Genomic DNA, 22696 nt, shown 5'->3' on the forward strand with positions numbered 1-22696 from the left:
CAATGAATCAATTGACAGATGTTTGCCAAGCTCTTATTCGGGAGCTGTGAACTTCAGAGTACAAAGGGAAATATGATAAAACGGTCTCATTAAGGCTCACTTTTTACCCAATTTAAGATGAAAGCAAGTGGAAGGAGAAAAATAAAAGGAAAAGAATTGTTTATTCTCCCCTAATTCCTTTACTGAGTGCAGACCTTATATAGTAAGCTGTGTGGAAGATGCTATGAATGCTTGTTTCTTCACTTTTTCCATTATTGTAGAAAGCAATAACAGGTGGTTTGTTTAGCCTTCTTAATGTTTTAAAAAACGGTAAAAAATTTACATCAGTATTGAGATATATACCTGTTCTTGAAAAATATCTAGCAACAGTGGGTTAGGATTTCTGCCCGGTAGTACTCGTCTGAAACTGAGCAGGACACATGGGCACCATTGCATGCTGTCTCTCTCTATATTTTTGAAGCACATAGAACTGTGAAATCATAGATGGCATTACACATGAGTGTTTCAGAATTCTTGATGAAGTTTAGAATTGGAGGGGACATAGAGGGTAACACATTTTTTCTAAATTTATTTTTTATTTAAATTCAATTAATTAACATATAATATATTATTTGTTTCAGGAGTACAGGTCTGAGATTCATCAATCTTATATAATACCCAGTGCTCATTACAACCCATACCCTCTCCCATGTTCATCACCCAGTTACCCCATCCCTCTACCCCCCTCCCCTCCAGCAGCCCTCAGTTTATTTCCTATGATCAAGAGTATCTTATGGCTTGTCTCCCTCTCTGGTTTCGTCTTTCATTTTTTTCCTCTCTTCCCCTATGATCTTCTGCCTTGTTTCTTAAATTCCACATATCAGTGAGATCATATGATAGTTGTCTTTCTCTGACTGACTTATTTCATTTAGCATAATACCCTCTAGTTCCATCCGTGTCATTGCAAATGGCAAGATTTCATTTTTTTGGTGGCTGAGTAGTATTCCATTGTGTGTGTGTGTGTGTGTGTGTGTATGTGTGTATACACACCACATCTTCTTTATCCATTCATCTGTCAATGGACATCTGAGCTCTTTCCATAGTTTGGCTATTGTGGACATTGCTGCTATAAACATTGAGGTGCAGGTGCCCTTCGGATCACTACATTTATATCTTTGGGTTAAATACTCAGTAGTGCAATTTGCTGGGTCATAAGGTATCTCTATTTTTAACTTTTTGAGGAACCTCCATATTGTTTGCCAGAGTGGGTGCACCAGCTTGCATTCCCACCAAAAGTGTAGGAGGGTTCCCCTTTCTCTGCATCCTTGCCAACACCTGTTGTTTCCTGACTTGTTAACTTTAGCCATTCTGACTGGTGTGAGGTAGTATCTCATTGTGGTTTTGATTTGTGTTTCCCTGATGCCGAGCGATGCTGAGCGCTTTTTCATGTGTCTGTTGGCCGTTGGTATGTCTTCTTTGGAGAAGTGTCTGTTCCTGTCTTCTGCCCATTTCTTGATTGGATTATTTGTCTTTGGGTGTTGAGTTTGATAAGGTCTTTCCAGATTTTGGATACTAGCCCTTTATCTGATATGTCATTTGCAAATATGTTCTCCCATTCTGTCGGTTATCTTTTGGTTTTGTCGACTGTTTCCCTTGCTGTGCAAAAGCTTTTTATCTTGATGAAGTCCCAATAGTTCATTTTTGTGTTTCTTTCCCTTGCCTTTGGAGATATGTCTAGCAAGAAGTTGCTGTGGCCGAGGTCAAAGAGGTTACTGCCTGTGTTCTCCTCTAGGATTTTGATGGATTCCTGTTTCACATTTAGGTCTTTCGTCCATTTGGAGTCTATTTTTGTATAAGGTGTAAGGAAAAGGTCCAGTTTCATTCTTCCGCATATGGCTGTCCAATTTTCCCAACACCATTTGTTGACGAGACTGTCTTTTTCCATTGGGTATTCTTCCCTGCTTTGTTAAGATTAGCTAACCATAGAGTTGAGGGCCTATTGATCTATACGTCTGTTTTTGTGCCAGTACCATACTTTCTTAATGATTACAGCTTTGTAATGGAGCTTGATAGAGGGTAACACATTAACTAATTTTTAAGTAAGCTGTGTACTTTTAGGTAGAATAAGGGAAAAGACATTGAATTTGGAGTTTTTTTAAAACTGAATTTGCCCCTGCTTAGCTGTGTTTATATCTTTAAACATTCTGGAAATTATTCTCTTCATTTGTTCAATGAGGTCGCTTGATGGTCACTAAGGCTGCTTTCTGTTTTACCATTTTCTGATTCTTTAGTTAACTATCCGACAGAAGTAGAGTGTAAGACGAGAGAAAGCCGTAGGGAGAAAGGAGAGAGAGGAAGAAGTAGAACTTACAGGGAGTAAACTGACATCAAGTCCCTATTTCCTAGTTACTTTTTTGCATTGTGTCTTTTAATCTTCACTAACATATCACGTAATATCCCCAGTTTATGCATGAAAAACAAGGATTTGGAGTTCAAGAATACACGGTTAAGGCAGAAAGTGTGTTCTGATTTGTTTTGTTTTGTTTTTTTTATCTTAAACTTAGTGTTTCCAACTGGTCTTGTTGGTTTGGGTGCCTTTTCTTCCTTAGAAAATTGGATTGGTGATATAATAGCTTTACAACAACTCTGAATTATAGGGTTAGATTTAGAATACTGTGAAATTTTAAATGATATAACAAATATAAAGCACCTGGCATGAAACCAAGTACATAATAGACAATAAATATAAATCCCATTCCTGGGACACTTGGGTGGCTCAGTTGGTTAAGAGTCTGCCTTCCGCTTAGGTCATAATCCCAGATCCTGGGATAAGTCCTGCTTTGGACTCCTTGCTCAGTGGGGAGCCTGCTTCTCCCTCTGCCTGCCACTCTCCCTGCTTGAGCTCTTTCTGTCTCTCTGTCTCTCTTTCTCTGACAAATAAATAAAATCTTTTAAAAAAGGAAAAAAATAAATATAAATCTCATTCCTTTTTGAGTGCCTTAATAAAAATCATTGCATTTGCATATTTGGGTGAATTCACAACCTTAGAACTTAAATATTGAAAAAGTTAATAACAATAAAATAGTTTTTTCCTTTATAGATAGTAAAATATCCACCTATAGCCACATGTATGTTTCTACAAGAGTCTATCTAGCTATAGACATACACCCCCTTGAAACTGAGTTGTGAGCTTAGTTTACTTAAGTCAAGTAATCTAGTTGCTATTTCCTAGTTGTCCACAGGAATCAATCCATCTCATATGTATATCAGTAGGAATTACAATAAAAGAAAATCTAATGTAAATCTTGGCATAGTGGTTGCTAAATGTATTTATAAATGGTGATATAACAAATCTCTTTTGTTTCCAAGGTGCTAACACAGACTGAAATAATAAACTTGTCTGTTCTTGGAAACTAAGAATGTTTTCGGGAATCTTGGAGGAGGAAAAAAAAAATCTCTGTAAGCTGATCAAGCCCAAACTGTTGCCAAATAGAATTAACTCAACTAACAACAGCCCCAACCCTATTATTTAGCCTATTTTGGGAATCATGAAGCATATATTTTAATTTATACTAGTAAGCATGTAGCCAAAACACGAATTAATTATTAGTGATTAAGAAAAATACTCAGAAACAGAAAAAAAAGTTTCCTGTTTCATGATAATGAAAAAACTTGAGTTGATGGTAGGCTCTGGGATGAAAGTGGAAGGAAAAGGCTAGTAGAAAAGGAGATTATTTTTATTGGTTTGATGTTGAGTGTGTGATCCTACTTTCATACTGAGAAGGGTCTGAACCAGTGCAGAAGCCAGGCTACCTGCCTTGTGGATGTTGGGAAAACAGTGGTATCATGAGTGGCAGTCAACATCTTGCTTTATATTGAAAGTAGCCTGTGCAGAGTAAATTAAAAAAAAAAAGTCTTTTGTTAATGCCTGCTTCAATTTTTTTTGTCCTATAATGCAAGAAGAATTCTTAAAATTTAGAAGGTACAAATATCAAGAAATTTTTTTTTCTATAACTTTAAATAGTTTAAAATTAGATAGGATCAGTCAGAAGAGCGTGGGACTCTTGATCTCAGGGTCGTGAGTTTGAGCCCCATGTTGGTTGTAGCAATTACTTAATAAATAAAAGTTTTTTAAAAAATTAGCATCTCTCTTTTGCTCTCAAATAAATAAATAAAATCTTAAAAAAAATAAAATAAAAGGCCGGGGGTGGGGGTACCTGGGTGGCTCAGTCAGTTAAGTGTCTGCCTTCCGCTCATGTCATGATCAGCAGGGAGTCTGCTTCTCCCTCTGCTCCTTCTCTCTCTCTCAAATAAATAAATAAATAAATAAGTCTTTAAAAAAATTAGATGGCATCTAATTTGATAATACTTTTTCTATGTGCCTATATACTAATACTTAGAGAGAAATGCAGATGTCTAATTTTTGTATTTCATTTAGCCTGAAAGTAAAATGAAGTTAGCTATTTTTTTCTTTTCTTCCTCTTCCTTTTTTTTTTAATCTATCAAAGCCCCATGATCTATGCACAATCACCCCCTGCCCTCCACCCACCCACCAACACACATACAAACCCAGACCTCTTTGTCCCTTTGGAAAATATGTGTGTTAAATGAACTAGAGATCTGAAGTATTTTGCTATTCAAACAAGAGTGTTTCTCACACAATAGGAGTATCAGAAGGCTTTTGAACTAGTTTCTTTTGTACTGTAATTTCTATAGTTCTTCACTTTTTAAGCCTGATATAGTCACAAAGTAGAGAATGTTAGAAGTTTAATGTCAACAGTGCAAAGAGATAACAACAACAACAAAAAATCATAGAATTTTGACAGTTAATTGTTGGATTCATCCTCCCACATACCAACTTGTGTGACGTATTTGACCACTGTGAGCTTTGCCACTCACAGCTGTTCTAAGATAGAGACAGAGCAGATTTCTGTAGTTCATGTAAGAAAGTTGATCCTGACCCAAGACAGCACATTGATGAATTCTATTGAGAGTGAATGTAATTGCCAGTGGCTCTTTGTTGCCTAACCATTAAGAAGTAGAGTTGTTCCCTCTATCTCCTCTATTCTTATCAGTCAAGCAAAATGTAAGTTGAGAAAGTAGAAATATGGAATGTAGATGACTAATGTTCTTTATTTTGTAGAAGACTATTTAAAGTAATAGATTACAGACAATCAACATGGAGCCTTCAGCCCTGTCATGTCGAAAGAGCTATTTAAATGCTCTCTCAGTAGCAGAAGAGAGCCTGAAACCCTGGCAGTTCTTCCCCTGGGAACTGTGATTTTTCTTCTGCAGCTTTGGAAATGAGGAAAGCCCCAGCTGTGGGAAGTGGTTTCTCTTCCTTTTCCCCATGGGTGGTTCTGAGGGAAGTGCATCTGGAAATCCAGCATTAAAGACACTAGAGCTACACCCTTCCTCAAATCAGTATTTCCTCAATGCCTCACATTGTGGATGGGGTGGAGGGAAGGCTATTTTCTATGTCCATTCTAGGGTTTAAGAAAGGGGTCTGGAAATAAAAATTATTGAAAATTAGAGATGGAGGAAGGGAAGACAAATTTGTTGAGTACTTCATTTTCATCAAATACCAATCTATTATCATAGTGTCATTTACTTTTTGAATAAGGACAGGGACTCAGAGAGATGAGGCAACTTGTCCAAGGTTGTAGAGCTAGCATAAGCGAACTAGGTTTCAAACCAATACCTGTCAGCTCCCAAAACCTACTTCCTCTCTACTTTGTTATTCTGACCAGCAGGATGCAGAAAGAGTTGAAAAGCAAAGCCTCCATAAATGATCACCTTTCCTGGTTAAAAAAATCAAGTAAGCAAATGAACAAATCTTACTTATGTTGTTTCACTTTGTTTAATAGCTTGCTTCGAAAGAGATAAAAAGCAAGGCCTTCCCAATAACACTGCTTCTGTCTTTTGCTTCTTAGGGTAAAGGGTATCTGGAAAGGTTCAAGAGGTCCTGGAATAACAAGGATCACAGGTATGGGGCACCTGGGTGGCACAGCGGTTAAGCGTCTGCCTTCAGCTCAGGGCGTGATCCTGGCTTTATGGGATCGAGCCCCACATCAGGCTCCTCCACTATGAGCCTGTTTCTTCCTCTTCCACTCCCCCTGCTTGTGTTCCCTCTCTCGCTGGCTGTCTCTCTGTCAAATAAATGAATACAATCTTTAAAAAAAAAAAAAGGATCACAGGTAGAGCTTTGTTATCCAGGGTTAGCAGGTGATTTCCAGTTTGAAAGAATACGTGGGGTGATTATACACACACACACACACGTACGTGTACGTACATGTATTTCTAAATCACATGATTTTATTTTACATAAATTATCTAGTGGTCTTTGGTTTTAAACATACCTTAATAAAAAACTCTGGTTCTAAGTCTAGGATCCCATTCTGGGTAGTAACTAAGTAACCGAATTGTTTTTGAGGGTAGTTGAGAGCAGTTCTCAAACTTCAGTGTTCCTGAGAATCACCTGCAAGGTTGTTAAAACACGGATTCTTGGGCTACCTCCCAAGTTCCTGGTCTAGGAGGTCTGTAAATGGCATCTGAGATTTGCATAGCCAACAAGTTCTCACTTGTGCTAATGCTGTGGTCCAGGGACCACACTTGGAATAGGTCTGGCTGGGAAATTGAGCAAGATCTTTCAGGCTTTACCAGTTAGAGGCATGAGACTAAAATTCATTCTTTTTCTTTGATAATGTCTTGATTTGATTCACTTCAATTCAGGATATATTTTGGAGCATCTTCTCTGTTTCAAACATGGTACCAAGGACTGTGAATGAAATTTAATCTTAATGACTTTAAAGAAATAGATGCTAAAAGCTCTCATATTGTTCTAAGCTGAAATTTAAAAAAACAAATGATTTCTTTTCCTTTTTGTTTTAAAAAATATTTTTGTTTTTGGACAGTAAACAATTTGATGCAGAGTCAAGAATCCAAACATTTCTTAAAAAAAAAAAGGGGGGGTGCTTGTGTGGCTCAGTTGGTTAAGTGGCTGCCTTTGGCTCAGGTCATGATCTCAGAGCAGGGAGCTGCTTTTCCCTCTCCCTCTGCCACTCTCCCCAACTTGTTATCTCTCTCACTCTGAGTGCTTTCTCTCTCAAATTAAAAAAACAAAAACAAAAAAAACCTTAAAAAAAAAAAGAATCCAAACCCTTCTTGCTATCACCCTAGTCCCCTAGTCCAAACCACCAAACCACCAATCCTCTCTCATCTGTTGCAATTACAGCTTCCTAACTTGTCTCTCCACGTCAGCATGGACCCTGCAACACACCAGCCACAAAAATAATTCATCATAAACAGATAACTTCACTTTTCTGGTCACAAACCTCCAACGTTCTCACTTCGCCAAGAGTAAAAGCAGTCATTAGAAGGACGGGCAAGCCCCCGTCCACCTGCGCCCTCCTTAACTCTATGTCTTTATCACCTTTTGCTGTCCTCTCGCTCTCTCTTCCAGCACACTGCTCGCCCTGCTATTTCTCAAACATACTAGGCATCTTCTCCCCTCAGAACTTCTGCTCATGTTATTCTTTCTACATGGAATGCTGTTCCTCCAAATATTTACATGGCTTCCTTCCTCATCACTCAAATCTTAGCTCAAATACCACCTGTTTAGTGAGGCTCTCTCTGGCCACCTAATTTAGAATAATGACCCCTCCCCCCCATAATTTCTATCTACTTTTCCTGCCTTATGCTTCTCCTTAATATTTATCAACAGATAGCATATCATATACTTTGATACTTTTTATCTACTGCCTGTTTCCATATACTATGTATTTATATACATATATTTTATTGCTAGAACAGATAAGGCCAAGAAATATATGTTTATGTAATACTTTTTTAAAAAAAAATTTACACTATTAAGCACAGGACTAGAAGTACTACAGATAGCATGGTTGTCATGTCTGTGTGTTTGAACCCAGGTTGAGTTTTCAGACTTCTGGAAGCTTGTCCTCGCCTGGCCCATTTTCGTCTCCCATATATACATTGGGTGCTTAATTCTTCTTCTTATGTATATTGATATTATTTCATGTAATCTTCAAGTGTATGATGAATGTTATGTACATATTTATGTTATGGGAATTTATTCAGTATATGGAATGGCCTCTATTGGATTGAGGATAAAATAGTACTTTAAAAAAATTATAAATTTTATTCTTGTTTAGAAACACAAAGGAGAAATCTTAATTGGGGTAATTACTAATATAAAGAATCAATAAATACAGTGACAAGCTTTATCCTAATTTTTAAAAGTCATTCAAAGAAATAAATGTTTTTGCCTAAGAATTTAGAGGATGAAATTGACACCTTTTTTTTTTTTAATTCCTGGTTTTGTGTAATTGCCATTTCTACATTTCTTCTTCTTCTCCATTCCCTCCTTCTCTTCTTTCTCCTTCTTCTTCATTTTCTTCTTCCTCCTCCACCATTTCCCTGTCTTCTTCCTGCCCCATGTATTCCTAATTTTATCTTATTTTTAAAACAAATACTCATCCTTTGTCCTCAGGAAAAAAATTTCAAAATGAATTAAATACTTCTACAGAGCTAATATCAAACTCACAATCTCATTGATGGATGGGCTAACCTTGGGTGGATGGAAGGGATTAACTTTTCCTGGGCAAAACCAAAATGGAATAGCTGATTACTCATTAATTAAATCATATGTATCTAGGCTGCCTTAAGTCTTTTGGTAGACACAGAAAAATATTAAAACATAATCTTAGCCTGTGAGGAATTTATAATCTAACTGGGAAATGGATTTTATGTGAACTAATTAGTTAGCAATATATGATAGAATATCGGATATATTGATAAATGTAATTAATGTGTTAAACTTTAACTGTATTTGATATTAAAATGACGAGATCAATTATGACTTTCACTTCAGTGAAAGTTCCCTGTTATATCTGAGTATTGACTTTAATGAGCCTGATCAGGCTGAATTGATCACCAAACTGAAGTTGGCTGTCAAAGAGTGTCATACTGCCTTCGTGACCTGAGGGGTCCCCCTAATGGTTAAACAGTTCCCTGGAGCTCAAGTGGGGCTCTTAACAGAAATAGGAACTCCTCTAGTCCTGTGCTGATCTTCCTGGTCCCATCTCCTCTATGAACCTAGAACAATGACTTTTTAAAGTTTTATAACTAGCAAATTCTGTGTCTTTCATCCTCCTTTTGGTCTTCAGTCTATAAATGTATGGAGTGTTGACTCGGGAACAAATACGGACAACTGCTATTTTCTGCAGCTCTGGAGTTCTTTTTTTTTTTGTTTCAAAATCTGGCTGGTAGCTTTTTGAGTAGCTCACAGTGCTTTTTGCTATATATTCACAGTCCCTGCTTTTTTTTTAAATTTTTTATTATGTTATGTTAGTCACCATACAGTACATCATTGGTTTTTGATGCAGTGTTCCATGATTTATTGTTTGCATGTAACACCCAGTGCTCCATGCAATACGTGCCCTCCTTAATACCCATCACCAGCCTAGCCCATCCCCCCCCCCAAGCCTTCAGTTTGTTTCCCAGAGTCCATAGTCTCTCGTGGTTCATTCCCCCTTCTGTTTACCCCCCATTCTTCCCTTCCTTCTCTTACTGATCTCCCTGCTATTCCTTATGTTCCACAAATGAGTGAAACCATATGATAATTGTCTTTTCTGCTTGGCGTATTTCACTTAGCATAATCTCCTCCAGTCCCATCCATGTTGCTGCAAATGTTCGGTAATCGTTCTTTCTGATGGCTGAGTAATATTCCATTGTATATATGACAGACGTCTTCTTCATCTATTCGTCTGTTGAAGGGCATCTCAGCTCCTTCCAGAGTTTAGCTATTGTGGACAATGCTGCTATGAACATTGGGGTGCATATGGCCCTTCTCTTCACTATGTCTGTATCTTTGGGGTAAACACCCAGTAGTGAAATGGCTGGGTCATAGGGTAGCTCTATTTTTCTTTTTGAGGAACCTCCACACTTTTCCAAAGCCGCCGTACCAACTTGCACTACACAATTGCTTGTATCCATTGGAAGCCTGAAATGCCTTGGAAGGATTTTTCTTGCCCTGTCTCAGTCTTCAGAGGGCTGCTTCTTTCAGGGAAGGCTCCCTGTGTCTCAAGGACGGTCTCTCATCACTCCTGTCCCCAGATTTAAGTCTACATATGGTAAAGGTTTATGGGAAAAGAGTGGACAGAACAGACTTGCTTCCAGGTCAAGCCTCCTAGGGATTCTAATTCATCCTGCCATCCCTTAGATGGTCATTAAGAGGTAATTAAGACTTTGGGTAGTTTCTTCTTATGCTAATCAATGGTAGATTCCTCTTCTTTCCTCAACGTTCCTTCAGGGAAGAAAGCAGATTTGGTTTGCTTCTCAGGAAGGGCTCACCACTTTTTGGATTATGTCCCTTGAGATTTCTTTTCATCCTCAATTCTCTGATTATTTTTAACTATGGTTTCTGTAGTTTTTGAAATGAGTTCTCATTAGAAAGTGTGGGCCGGTCTCCTGTGACTTTCTATATACTTCCTTACAGAGCAAGTCCCAATTCAATTTCATGGCCCTTACAAAATAATTTAATAAATACTCTTGCTTGAGTGGAGTTAAGGTAAAGGATGTTTTATACAAATCCTTAAGAGATGAAGGTTAATTTTACAGAAGTTCTTTATGGTCAGGGAACATATTTTTGGAAAACTCATGGCTTGGTACAGAATTAAAAAATTTTTTTGGTAGAAAAAGATGATAGAACAGATTACCAATATTTACAAAACTATCAATGGCAACCTTTTTTTGAAAGAAATATTTATACTTTATCTAATTAAATAAGAATATATATACACATACACATTAAATTCTTTTAAAAGGAATATTTATACTGCATCTCATTTAACATTTAACATTATAAAAAAAAATCAAAAGACAAAAATACGTAAAATAGTGAGTATTTCTGCAATCTTACTCTTTAAAGATGATCACTGTGGGGGCGCCTGGGTGGCTCACTCAGTTAAGTGTGGGACTCTTGATTTTAGCTCAGATCATGATCTCAGGGTCATGAGATGAGCCCTGCATGGGTCTCCACACTCAGTGGGGAGTCTGCCTGAGATTCTCCCTCCCTCTCCCTCTGCTCTTCCCCATCAGGCGCTCTCTCTTTGTCTCTCTCTGAAAGAAAGAAAGAAAGAAAGAAAGAAAGAAAGAAAGAAAGAAAGATGATCACTGTGAACTNAAGAAAGAAAGAAAGAAAGAAAGAAAGAAAGAAAGAAAGAAAGAAAGAAAAAGAAAGAAAGAAAGAAAGATGATCACTGTGAACTTTTTTGGTACATACATTTTCATATTTTTAAGTTGTCTATATACAGAACTACCTAGATTTTTAAAAACAAAGTAGAGATCACATTAAGAGTTATACAACATGATCTATTTTAGTTGTTATATATGGACAGATAATACTCTATTACACATTTTCCTAACCAATCATTCTCCCCAAAAAGCATCCTAAGCATGTGTGTTAAGCAAAATTAAAAATAGAATATAAAATATAAATGATATTTAAAAATAGTTCTGGTATTTTGCCCCAAATAATTTTTCACGTATTGATGAGGAGAACAGTAGGATTGTAAGGCAGTTTGTCATGTTAATTAGATTCAGACAACCTAGAATGTTTGTACTAAACTGAAAGAAAAGCAAAACTGCCTCTGATATCATAAGAGTTCTATTTTACAAACATGGATTGTTTGCAGTCAATATGAAAGTACGAAACTTTGGTGAGAAATATGGACTTGGGGACGCCTGGGTGGCTCAATTGGTTAAGCAACTGCCTTCAGCTCAGGTCATGATCCCAGGGTCCTGGGACTGAGTCCCGCACCAGGCTCCCTGCTCAGTGGGGACCCTGCTTCTCCCTCTGCTTGTTCTGCCTGCTATGCCTGCCACTTCCCCTGCTTGGGCTCACTTGCTCTCTCTCTCTCTCTCTGACAAATAAATAAATAAAATCTTTAAAAAAAAACAACCCAAGGACTTGTCTAATGCTTTGATCTTCTTGGATCCTAAGGACTAAAGAATGTGTGCATTGACCAAACAAACTTAGGAGTACAAATTATTTGTGCCTGAAAATTATCTATCTATCATCTATCTATCTATCTATCTATCTATCTATCTATCTATCTATCATCTATCATCTATCTATCTATCATCTATCTATCATCTATCTATCTATCTATCATCTATCTATCTATCTGTCTATCATCTATTTATAAACATGAGTTATATATCACAACATAGTACTGGAAATTTTTTAAAGAGCGCACAACACATAGTGAATGTGACAGCATCACTCCTAGGTTCTTGCAGTAAAGTGCTGTATCTAGTTTTACCTTCCCTCATCGGTGACTTTGGAATATACTCATGAGTCACTCCTTTAGTGAGACTGGGACCAAATGAATCTTGGTTACTCTAGTGGTGGTTGTCAGAGATTGGGTCAGTGGGGGGTTGAGACAGAGGGAGAGAGAGAGAGAGAGAGAGAGAGATTACATCATATATACAAACCGATTAACCCATTTCCAGAGTTTGACCTTGCAAGCAGAAACAACATTTCTAGAGGCTACAGTTTCCTTGTTCATTAGAAATAATTTTATTTTTATTTAATTTACATGAAGAACACCTAATCAATGACATGTTCTAGGTATCTATTTAAAAATCAATAATCTTCAAAATGAAGTGGTTGTTGTATGACCAGCAGAAAGCAGTTGGGTTAATAGCAATTTAGCCCAAAGCATTTTGACCTAAAGTTGAACAAAACAATTAAGTAGAAATGATGATGATTAAAAAATTGTGTTGTGGTATTGATAACTTTGGTGCCCTGTGGGTAGGTTTGCAACATTTTCAGTATTTTTCTTACATTTTATTCTTCTTGCAAATTTTTAAATTTTATTTAATATCTGTTTCATAATGATAGTTAATATTTTGATTATTATTTTTATATTATTATACTCTCTAAAATGCCAAAAGTCAAAAAAAATCAAAATATGCCAAACTGATAGGTTAGATTCTTAACAATCTATTAACAATTTCTCACCTAGATTAAAAAAAATTAAAAAGTATCAATAGTGTTTATACAAAAAATATCACAAAACTTCCTATAATGAACTAATATTAAAAATATTTGAAATAAGGGGCACTTGGGTGGCTCAGTAGGTTAAGCGTCTGCTTTCGGCTCAGGTCATGATCTCCAGGTCCTGGGATAGAGCCCTGAGTCAGGCTCCTTACTCAGCAGGGAGTCTGCTTCTCTCTCTCTCTCTCTCTCTCCCTCCCTCTGCCCCTCCTCCCTGCTTGTTGTCTCTCTCTCTATATATAAACAAATGAAATCTTTAAAAAAATTTTTTTGAAACACAAACGTTTGGGGATAACTTTTTCACCAAACTATGCTTATAATCAAATGTAAATTAAGCAACTTGCTTTGGGTAAATTTTTATTCTAATAAATTTCTATCAGACATTTTTTAAAAATCAAATAATATCATTGCATTATTAAAGGGAATTAGCCTTTTCTGGGGGAATTAGTAATTCATGGTAACAATTCTTAATTAATTGTGAATATGTTAATTTATGTATAAGCAATTTGTTAAAGATTTAATATGAAGATTATCATAATTCTCCTCAAAAACATTGATTCATTTTTTAAAAGTACCTTATCATCAAGTGATTAATATTTCACAAATTACCAACATTAAACTTTATTACCTCGTGAGTTCTTAATCGAATGTACTGATTTGGTATTACATATAAACTAACATAAAGATGTAAATGATTTTTTAAACTTTTTATTTTAAAAAATTTTAAACACACTTTAAAATTGAAATAACATAATGAATTCCTACCTATCCATTACCAGCTCAATAATTACCAATGTTTTTGCATTCTTATTTTATCTCTTATCTATTTTTTCTATTTTTTCTCCAATCTATGTGGTTTTTCCCTAGATTATTACAAAGCAAATACCAAATATTGTATCATTTCACATGTAAATATGTCAGTACAAATCTCTATTAGATAACAACTTTTAAAAAGCATTACTTAGTAATATTTGATTGCAAATAACATTACAAATAATGAATGATGTATCATCTATTACTCCGTCCATGTTCTATTTTCTTCACTTATCTAAAAAAAATGTCTTTTTACAACTGTTTGTTTGAATTGGGATCCAAGCAAAAGCCATGCTTTGTTTTTGGTTAACATGCCTCTAAACACCCTTTTATAATGTTATATATTTGTTGAAGATATTGGTTTATTTGTCCTGAAGAATTTCTCACATTCTGGATATGGCTGCTTATATTTACTTAATTCTCTTTACCCATATTTCCTGTAAATTGGCAATTTACATATTTGATTATATTCAGGTTCAACTTTTGGAAAAAAATACTTCATAAATGTTGCTATAAACATAACATATTCCATAACATCAGGAGCATATAATATTAGGTTGTCTCATTTGTAATGATATTAAGATTGATCAGTGGGTTAATGTGTTGCCAGTCTGATAAAGTTTCCCCATCAAACTTTAACACAATGATTTTAGTCACCAGTTACGTTGGTGGATAGATAGAATGATAATTTCATTAGAGGCTACCATTGGTGATTTGCTAAATCTACAATTCCTTCTGCATTTATTAGCTAGAATTCTTTGATAAAGAAAATTCTCACACTCATCAATAATTTGTCACTATTGTAGGTTGATTTCCCTGTGAGGGAAACATTGAGATGGAGATTGACGTGCAGGGCATTTATTAGGCATTGCTCTTGGAAACAATATCTTTGGAAGGGAATTTAAAATTTCCAGGTACAACAAGCTAGATATCCCCACCCTACATGTGACAATCACATTCTCTCACATACAAAAAACTGACATTGGTGGTGCAGAGCTGTGTCGGTTGGATTTTAATCTTTGGAATTTTGGCTACTTTAATGGGCCTTGTTTTCAGCTTCCTTTTCCTCTGTCTTCCCCCTGCAGAAGATGAGACGTGTCTCTATCATCTATCTATCTATCTATCTATCTATCATCTATCTATCTATCTATCATCATCCATCCATCATCTATCATCTATCAATCATCTATCATCTATTACCAGGGAGGCCTATGGCTGTTACATTTAGCTTTTAAATGCAGATTAATCATCNTCTATCTATCATCATCCATCCATCATCTATCATCTATCAATCATCTATCATCTATTACCAGGGAGGCCTATGCTGTTACATTTAGCTTTTAAATGCAGATTAATCATTCTCAGATTTCATCTTTTTTCCTAGAGTGTCACTTGAGCTCACCCACTTCTGTTCCTTGTCATTACTATTTCTGCCATGTTTCTCAAATGTCTGACACATGGCACCAGCAAATGTATTTCCTTCCATCGGTACACCAAACCAGTGAAAATACTACCAGTTCCACTGCTACCTTGTGCCAGAGTCTGTGATTCACCTGCCATCAGTGAACTAGTTTTCATGCCAAATGGAAAACAGGTGATTCAGCTCTATAACCCTACCTTAGTATTTGCTTTCTTAGATCACACATGGCAATGACTGCTTGCAACAGGCTGGGTCTTTGAGAAGCAAACTATATGATGGAGATTAACATCCAGGGCATTTATCAGTGAGTGCTCTAAGGCAGAATAAAGAGCAAGGTGAAGAAGGAGAAACTGACCTGAAGTCTCAATGATGCTTGATGCTATGGAGAGCTTTTAGAGCTTTGGTGGCCTTCTGAGTTGTCTCAAGTTGAAGTAACAGGTTTTATACAACAGTTACCCTGGAAATGTGTATAGCATGAAATAAACTATGCACAGAAAAAGGAAAATACATCATGCATAATCCTTTCCTTTTTTTTTTTTTAAGATTTTATTTATTTATTTGACAGAAATAGAGACAGCCAGTGAGAGAGGGAACGCAAGCAGGGGGAGTGGGAGAGGAAGAAGCAGGCTCATAGCAGAGGAGCCTGATGTGGGGCTCGATCCCATAACGCCGGGATCACACCCTGAGTCGAAGGCAGACGCTTAACCGTTGTGCCACCCAGGCGCCCCAATCCTTTCCTTTTTTAAAATCAATTTTTTTGGGAAACTTAGTAACTATTGAAGGTGACCAATGAGTGTTTACAAAATTTTCTTTTGGTACAATTACTGACTCATATTTTATATATGTGTAAGATCTATTCAGGCCTTTCCAGTTGTTTCTATTGATGCTCAAACTGTTTCTTAAATTAGCGAGTGGGAGCTGCTTTAGTGGCTTCCTCTGCCTCTTTGTTATGACCTCTACAATCTTTGATTGCTTTCGTGCCTTTCAGCCCAAGATGTTGCGGATTTATTTGACAGATTTTCCCACTCAGTTTCCTGAGGAGGAAAATAAAGTTCAGAGACCAGAATTGGGGCCCCAGAGGGGGTCATTGCTACTGGAACTTTTCAGTGGACGGGTATTTATATAATATGCATTTTTAAAAAGATAAATAAATGTAGGTGTCTTCGCTCAGACTGCTATAACAAATGCCATAGACTTGATGGCTTAAGCCACAACATTTATTTCTCAGAGTTCTGGAGGCTGAGAAGTACAAGATCCAGGTGCCAGTAGATTTGGTATTTGGTAAGAGCCTGCTTCCGGGCCAGTGGAGAGCCACTGTCTCACTGCATCCTCACATGGGAGAGAAAGGGATAATTTCTCCCCTGTCTGCTCTTATGAGGGCTCCACTTTTAGGACCTAATCACCTCTCAAAGGTTCCACCTCCAATTACCACCACTTTGGGTATTAAGGTCTTCAACATATGAATTTTGGGGGGAAACATCTAGTCTATAACAATGAGAATATACATTGTTTTTAGAAAAAGAAAAATCATGAATCCATAATGATATTTCCATTTCAAATGTATGATTACTATACATTACTTTACTTGGCTTTATACTTTTCTTCTCATATTTTCTGATATTAAAAATCTTGGTGACATGATATGTACATAATTACTTATTTGATTTGTCCTATACCATATACATATAATAACCTCAAAATAATAATACCAATGTTATCATTAATAATAAGGCTACTGAATACAGCTTATGATTGATCTGTGGTAATTTTTATCCCTAAGATATATCTCACTCATGATGGACAGTGAAAGTATTGCCTTTTAAAGTCACTTAAAATAATTATTCTCTGTGTGTTTAGGTAAAAATTTGATATGCAGATTAGATTCTTTTTTTTTTCCAATTTATTACTTTTACGAAATGCTTAACTTTTTATTTTGGCAATAATTATATTTTTTATTACATAAGGTTTTTCCAGGGTTCCAGTGTAAACATATATATAGACAACCCATTTCTATTCCTGTTTCTTTCCCAATAGTACCATTTTTAAACAGCTTTTGGTTTATCTTTACATCGTGTCAAAACAAGCAAATTTATATTTGTATTCCTTATCTGAAAGCATTTCTTTAAAATTGAAAATTAGAAGGACTTTCAAACATAGTTGTACAGTCAGTTGCAATGGCCTGGTCCTATAGTTACACAGCTGAATCAGAAGGAAGCTTACTTCATCTTGTACTGGCGTAGACTCCCAGAGTAGAACTTTTTTTTTTTTTTTAAAGATTTTATTTATTTATTTGACAGAGATAGAGACAGCCAGTGAGAGAGGGAACACAAGCAGGGGGGGTGGAGAGGAAGAAGCAGGCTCATAGCAGAGGAGCCTGATGTGGGGCTCGATCCCATGATGCTGGGATCACACCCTGAGCCAAAGGCAGACACTTAACTGCTGTGGCACCCAGGCGCCCCCCAGAGTAGAACATCTAATCAGAGAAAGCAAAGGTCGTAAATCTTCCAGGAAACAGATGTGGGATATTAAAATAAAAATAGACTATCAATTCATATTCATAGAGTGCTTTTCAGTTTCTATGGCAATTCACCATGAATTTATTGATTGATCAAAGTATAATTAACGTAAGGTGTTATATTTGATTAGAATATAATGATTCAACAATTATATACCATACAACAATTCTTTTTTTTTAATATATTTTTTAAAGATTTTGTTTATGCNAACGTAAGGTGTTATATTTGATTAGAATATAATGATTCAACAATTATATACCATACAACAATTCTTTTTTTTAATATATTTTTTAAAGATTTTGTTTATGCATTTGTGAGAGAGAGAGAGCACAAGCAGGGGGAGCAGCAGGCAGAGGGACACAGGGCTCGATTCCGGGACTCTGGGATCAGATCATGACTGGAGCTGAAGGCAGATGCTTAACAGACTGAGCCACCAAGGGACCCCAATAACCGTATGTTTATCTCTATTTTGCAAGTTGTAAACTGAGGCATGGGGCCAAAGTCCTTTGCCTAAGGCCTTGTTGAGTTCACACAGCCAATTACTGACAGGCAAGAGAAGAACTCAGGTTGTCTGCCTCCAACTCTGCATCGTAGTGACACTGACTCTCAAATGACTTGCAAATATGCTTGTGTTTTAATCTCTGTCGTCTGTAGTCATGATTATAAGTTACTCCAATTAACTTTTAGAAGTAGGAAATCCTCTGTTCCCTTTTTCTCAATTCACAACTCAAAATAACATTGAGTAAAGTCTCCGAAAAGTTCTGTATTTTTGAAATCTGTTTAATGCTGTATTTCTTAATGTTTCCTGATTTTACAAGACTGCAGAACATCTCCCACCCTCAGTGAGCCTCAAAAGGTGTTAAAGCCGTAGGCTTGTTGCTGTTAAAAGTGTGGGTTAATCCACTTAACAGCAGGTTCAATCAGCACTTGTTTTCTTGGCATAAACCACGCTCCAGGATTATATTTGACTTTGATAAACATCTATGGCTTGTCAGAGCCACATTTTGAAGATCATCTGTGTTATAGTTTGATTCAATCTTTTAGCAACTTGACAACCAGCCGATAATTTAAAAAATAAACATTTATTGGTAATAGTTTTCTCTTAAGAAAATTCACCCATATTTAGTGACACACCAACAGGAGAATCTGCAGCAGTAAAGCAGTGTTTCTGTGTGTTCCTAGCAACAAGAAACCATGACAGAGTAAGGCCTGAAACCAGAGCCTTCTGCATTTTCTCATCCATGATGACGTGCGTTGATGCTAGACATTAATGAGCCTGAAGACACAAAGAAGAAGTATTTACCGTTGGAAAATATGCTCTACACTCAAACAGAGGTAAGCCTCAAGGCAAACAGTGTATAATATGTGGAGCTATAAAGCCTTGAGTTTTCTGGAATTTTTTTTTTGAACAAAGTAATAAAAAAACAAATACTACAATTACTTGAGATAGCGTATATGATGTTCTGTTTGTCTCCATTTTTTGTTATCTTTATTATGATTATTTCAAATCAACTGACCTATATTTTTAAATAATAGGAAATACTATTTTGAAGAAAGAGGAGGCCCTTTTTAAATTGGATTTTTTTTCTCCAGTCTTAATTTGTGAAAATTTTTCCTAGAGAATTTAAACTTGTTAAGATGTATAGTTATATAGAGAGGTAGAGAAAATCTCTGGGAGTTAATATGATCTTCTGGGGGATAAATTGAAAGCATTGTTTTCTTGGATGAGTTCTTCAAGACAGTGGGGCAATTAAATGCAGGATGGATTTTTTGTAAGGTAATTTTAATTCACTCATTTACCAAGAACCACAAAATTGCTATATTAATTGCTCTGAATTCTGATAAGCTCTGTGGGAAATAAAATCCAGATGTGGAGAATTAAAGGTCCATGCTAGTAGCGATCTAACAAGATTACAAGGTGTACAATTGTAATAAGATTAGTATTAATAGGGGTGCCTGGGTAGCTCAATCAGTTAAGCATCTGACTCTTTTTTTTTTAAGATTTAATTTATTTCACAGAGAGAGACACAACGAGAGAGGGAACACAAGCAGGGGGAGTGGAAGAGGGAGAAGCAGGCTTCCCGCTGAGCAGGGAGCCTGGTGCTGGGCTCGATCCCAGGACACTGGGATCATGACCTCAGCCAAAGGCAGACACTTAACAACTAAGCCACCCAGGTGCCCCAGCATCTGACTCTTGATTTTGGCTCAGATCATGATCTCAGGGTAGTGGGATTGAGCCCCATGAAGGGCTCTGTGCCTGGGCATGGAGCCTGCTTAAGATTCTCTCTCCCTCTCCCTCTGCCCCTCCCCACCCCATGCTCTCTCTCTTTCTCTTTCTCTAAAATAAAATAAAATAAAAGATTAGTATTAATATAAGGGGAGCTATAAAATAATTCACTATGATGAAGCATGAAGTGGATTTTAGAAAATTATCGGTATTTTGTGTATATATATATATAGAGAGAGAGAGAGAGAGAGAGTGAGTTAGTTACCTGGAGAGGTATAGAAAACTTTTGTGTTGATGATATTTGAATAATGAACAAATAAAAACCTTGGGTAGTTGGAAAAGAACAGAGAAAGCTTTCCATAAAAGAAAACTATGTTAACAGGGGCCAGGAGAAAATAACCCCTGGGTAGTTCAGGAGATGAGTAATAGCAGAGTTTGACTGCAGAGCACAAAAGTACGATGGGAGAACTGATATCAATTGTTGATGCACTGAAAAGGACACAATTTCATTTGTGTAGCACTCGTGTTCAGAATGTTTAAACCGAATCTAATCATTTGAAAAATCCAAATTATAGAACATTCTGGAAAACAACTGGTCTGGATCTTAAAAAATGTCAATGTCATGAGCAGCAAAAGTGTCCAGGGAACTATTTTAGATTAAAGAGACATGACAATTAACTGCAATGTGAGATCCTTGATTGTAACTTAGAGAGGAAAAATAAATAACAAATGAGCAGCAAAATACATTACTGATAATTGGGAAAATTCGAAAATAGACCATATGTTAGATAATGGCATTGTTTTGGTGTTATAGTTCCTGAATGAAGTAATTGTATTGTTATATAGCAGAAGGCCTTTGTTCTTAGGAGTTATGCACTTAAGTGTTTAGGGATGAAATGTTATAATATCTGCATAATTCTCAAATGGTTCCCCAGCACACACATACACACACGCACACCCCAATATTACAAGAGAAACAAATACAGCAAAACATTGAGGAATCCAGACAAAGGGCATATGAGTGTTTCTTTTACTGTTTTTACTTTTCTGTTGATTCCAAAATTTTCAAAATAAAAAGAAGGAAAATAAAATTTCTGTTAACATTTAGATGTTCACAGCTTTTAGTTTTACAACTTCTTTTATGTAATTGATACACATTGAATAGCTGTTGTAAATGACCGCATGGTTATATCATTCTGAATTTGTAGTGACCATTTTTTTGCAGAAGTATTTGCTTTATAATCATCATTAAGAAATTTATTAATGAAAGGACCAAAATTAATAAAATTATGAATAAAAAAGGAGAGGTCACAACCAACACCAATGAAACTGGAAGGATTATTAGAAACTTGTCAACAGCTTTATGCCAATAAATTAAGCAATCTGGAAGAGATGGAGGACTTCCTGGAAACCTATAAACTACCAAGACTGAAACAGGAAGAAATTGATTTTTTAAACAGGCCAATTAATTATGAAGAGATTGAAACAGTGATAAACAACCTTCCAAAAAACAAAACTCCAGGCCCGGACAGTTTTCCTGGGGAATTCTACCAAACATTCAAAGAAGAAATAATACCTATTCTCCTAAAGCTATTTCAAAAAATAGAAACAGAAGGAAAGCTACCAAACTCATTCTATGAGGCTAATATTACCTTGATCCCCAAACCAGGCAAAGACCCCCTCAAAAAGGAGAATTACAGACCGATTTCTCTAATGAATATGGATGCCAAAATCCTCAACAAGATCCTTGCTAATAGAATCCAACAGTACATTAAAAGGATTATCCATCATGACCAAGTGGGATTCATACCTGGGATGCAAGCATGGTTCAACACTCGCAAATCAATCAATGTGATACATCATATCAACAAGAAAAGACTCAAGAACCATATGATCCTCTCAATTGATGCAGAAAAAGCATTTGACAAAATACAGCATCCTTTCCTGATTAAAACCCTTCAGAGTGTAGGAATAGAGGGTACATTTCTCAATCTCATAAAAGCCATCTATGAAAAGCCTACTGCAAGCATTATTCTCAATGGGGAAAAGCTGGAAGCCTTTCCCTTAAGATCAGGAACACGACAAGGATGCCCACTCTCGCCACTATTATTCAACATAGTACTAGAAGTCCTTGCAACAGCAATCAGAAGACAAAAAGGGATCAAAGGTATCCAAATCGGCAAAGAAGAAGTCAAACTGTCTCTCTTTGCAGATGACATGATACTCTATATGGAAAACCCAAAGGAATCCACTCCCAAACTATTAGAAGTTATAGAACAATTCAGTAAGGTGGCAGGATACAAAATCAATGCCCAGAAATCAGTTGCATTTCTATACACGAATAACGAGACTGAAGAAAGAGAAATTAGGGAATCCATCCCATTTACAATAACACCAAAAACCATACGTTACCTTGGAATTAACTTAACCAGAGACGTAAAGGACCTATATCCTAGAAACTATAGATCACTTTTGAAAGATATTGAGGAAGACATAAAAAGATGGAAAAATATTCCATGCTCATGGATTGGAAGAATTAACATAGTTAAAATGTCCATACTACCCAGAGCAATCTACACTTTCAATGCTATCCCGATCAAAATACCGAGGACATTTTTCAAAGAACTGGAACAAATAGTCCTTAAATTTGTATGGAA

The 22696-nt window shown here is 36.3% G+C and overlaps 1 long non-coding RNA gene across 2 annotated transcripts in view; it reads left to right on the forward strand.

Moving 5' to 3' along the window:
* Nucleotides 1-5912: 5912 nt before the first annotated feature.
* The window catches only part of LOC117803264, a 174596-nt gene continuing 157812 nt past the window's right edge, over nucleotides 5913-22696 (forward strand). For both annotated transcript variants that reach the window (XR_004626950.1, XR_004626949.1), the window contains exons 1-2: nucleotides 5913-5965; nucleotides 18995-19147. This is a non-coding gene — a long non-coding RNA (uncharacterized LOC117803264). The remainder of the gene's footprint in view (nucleotides 5966-18994; nucleotides 19148-22696) is intronic.

The sequence above is a fragment of the Ailuropoda melanoleuca genome, chromosome 8 (assembly GCF_002007445.2).
Source record: "Ailuropoda melanoleuca isolate Jingjing chromosome 8, ASM200744v2, whole genome shotgun sequence".
NCBI classification, from domain to species: Eukaryota; Metazoa; Chordata; class Mammalia; order Carnivora; family Ursidae; genus Ailuropoda; species Ailuropoda melanoleuca.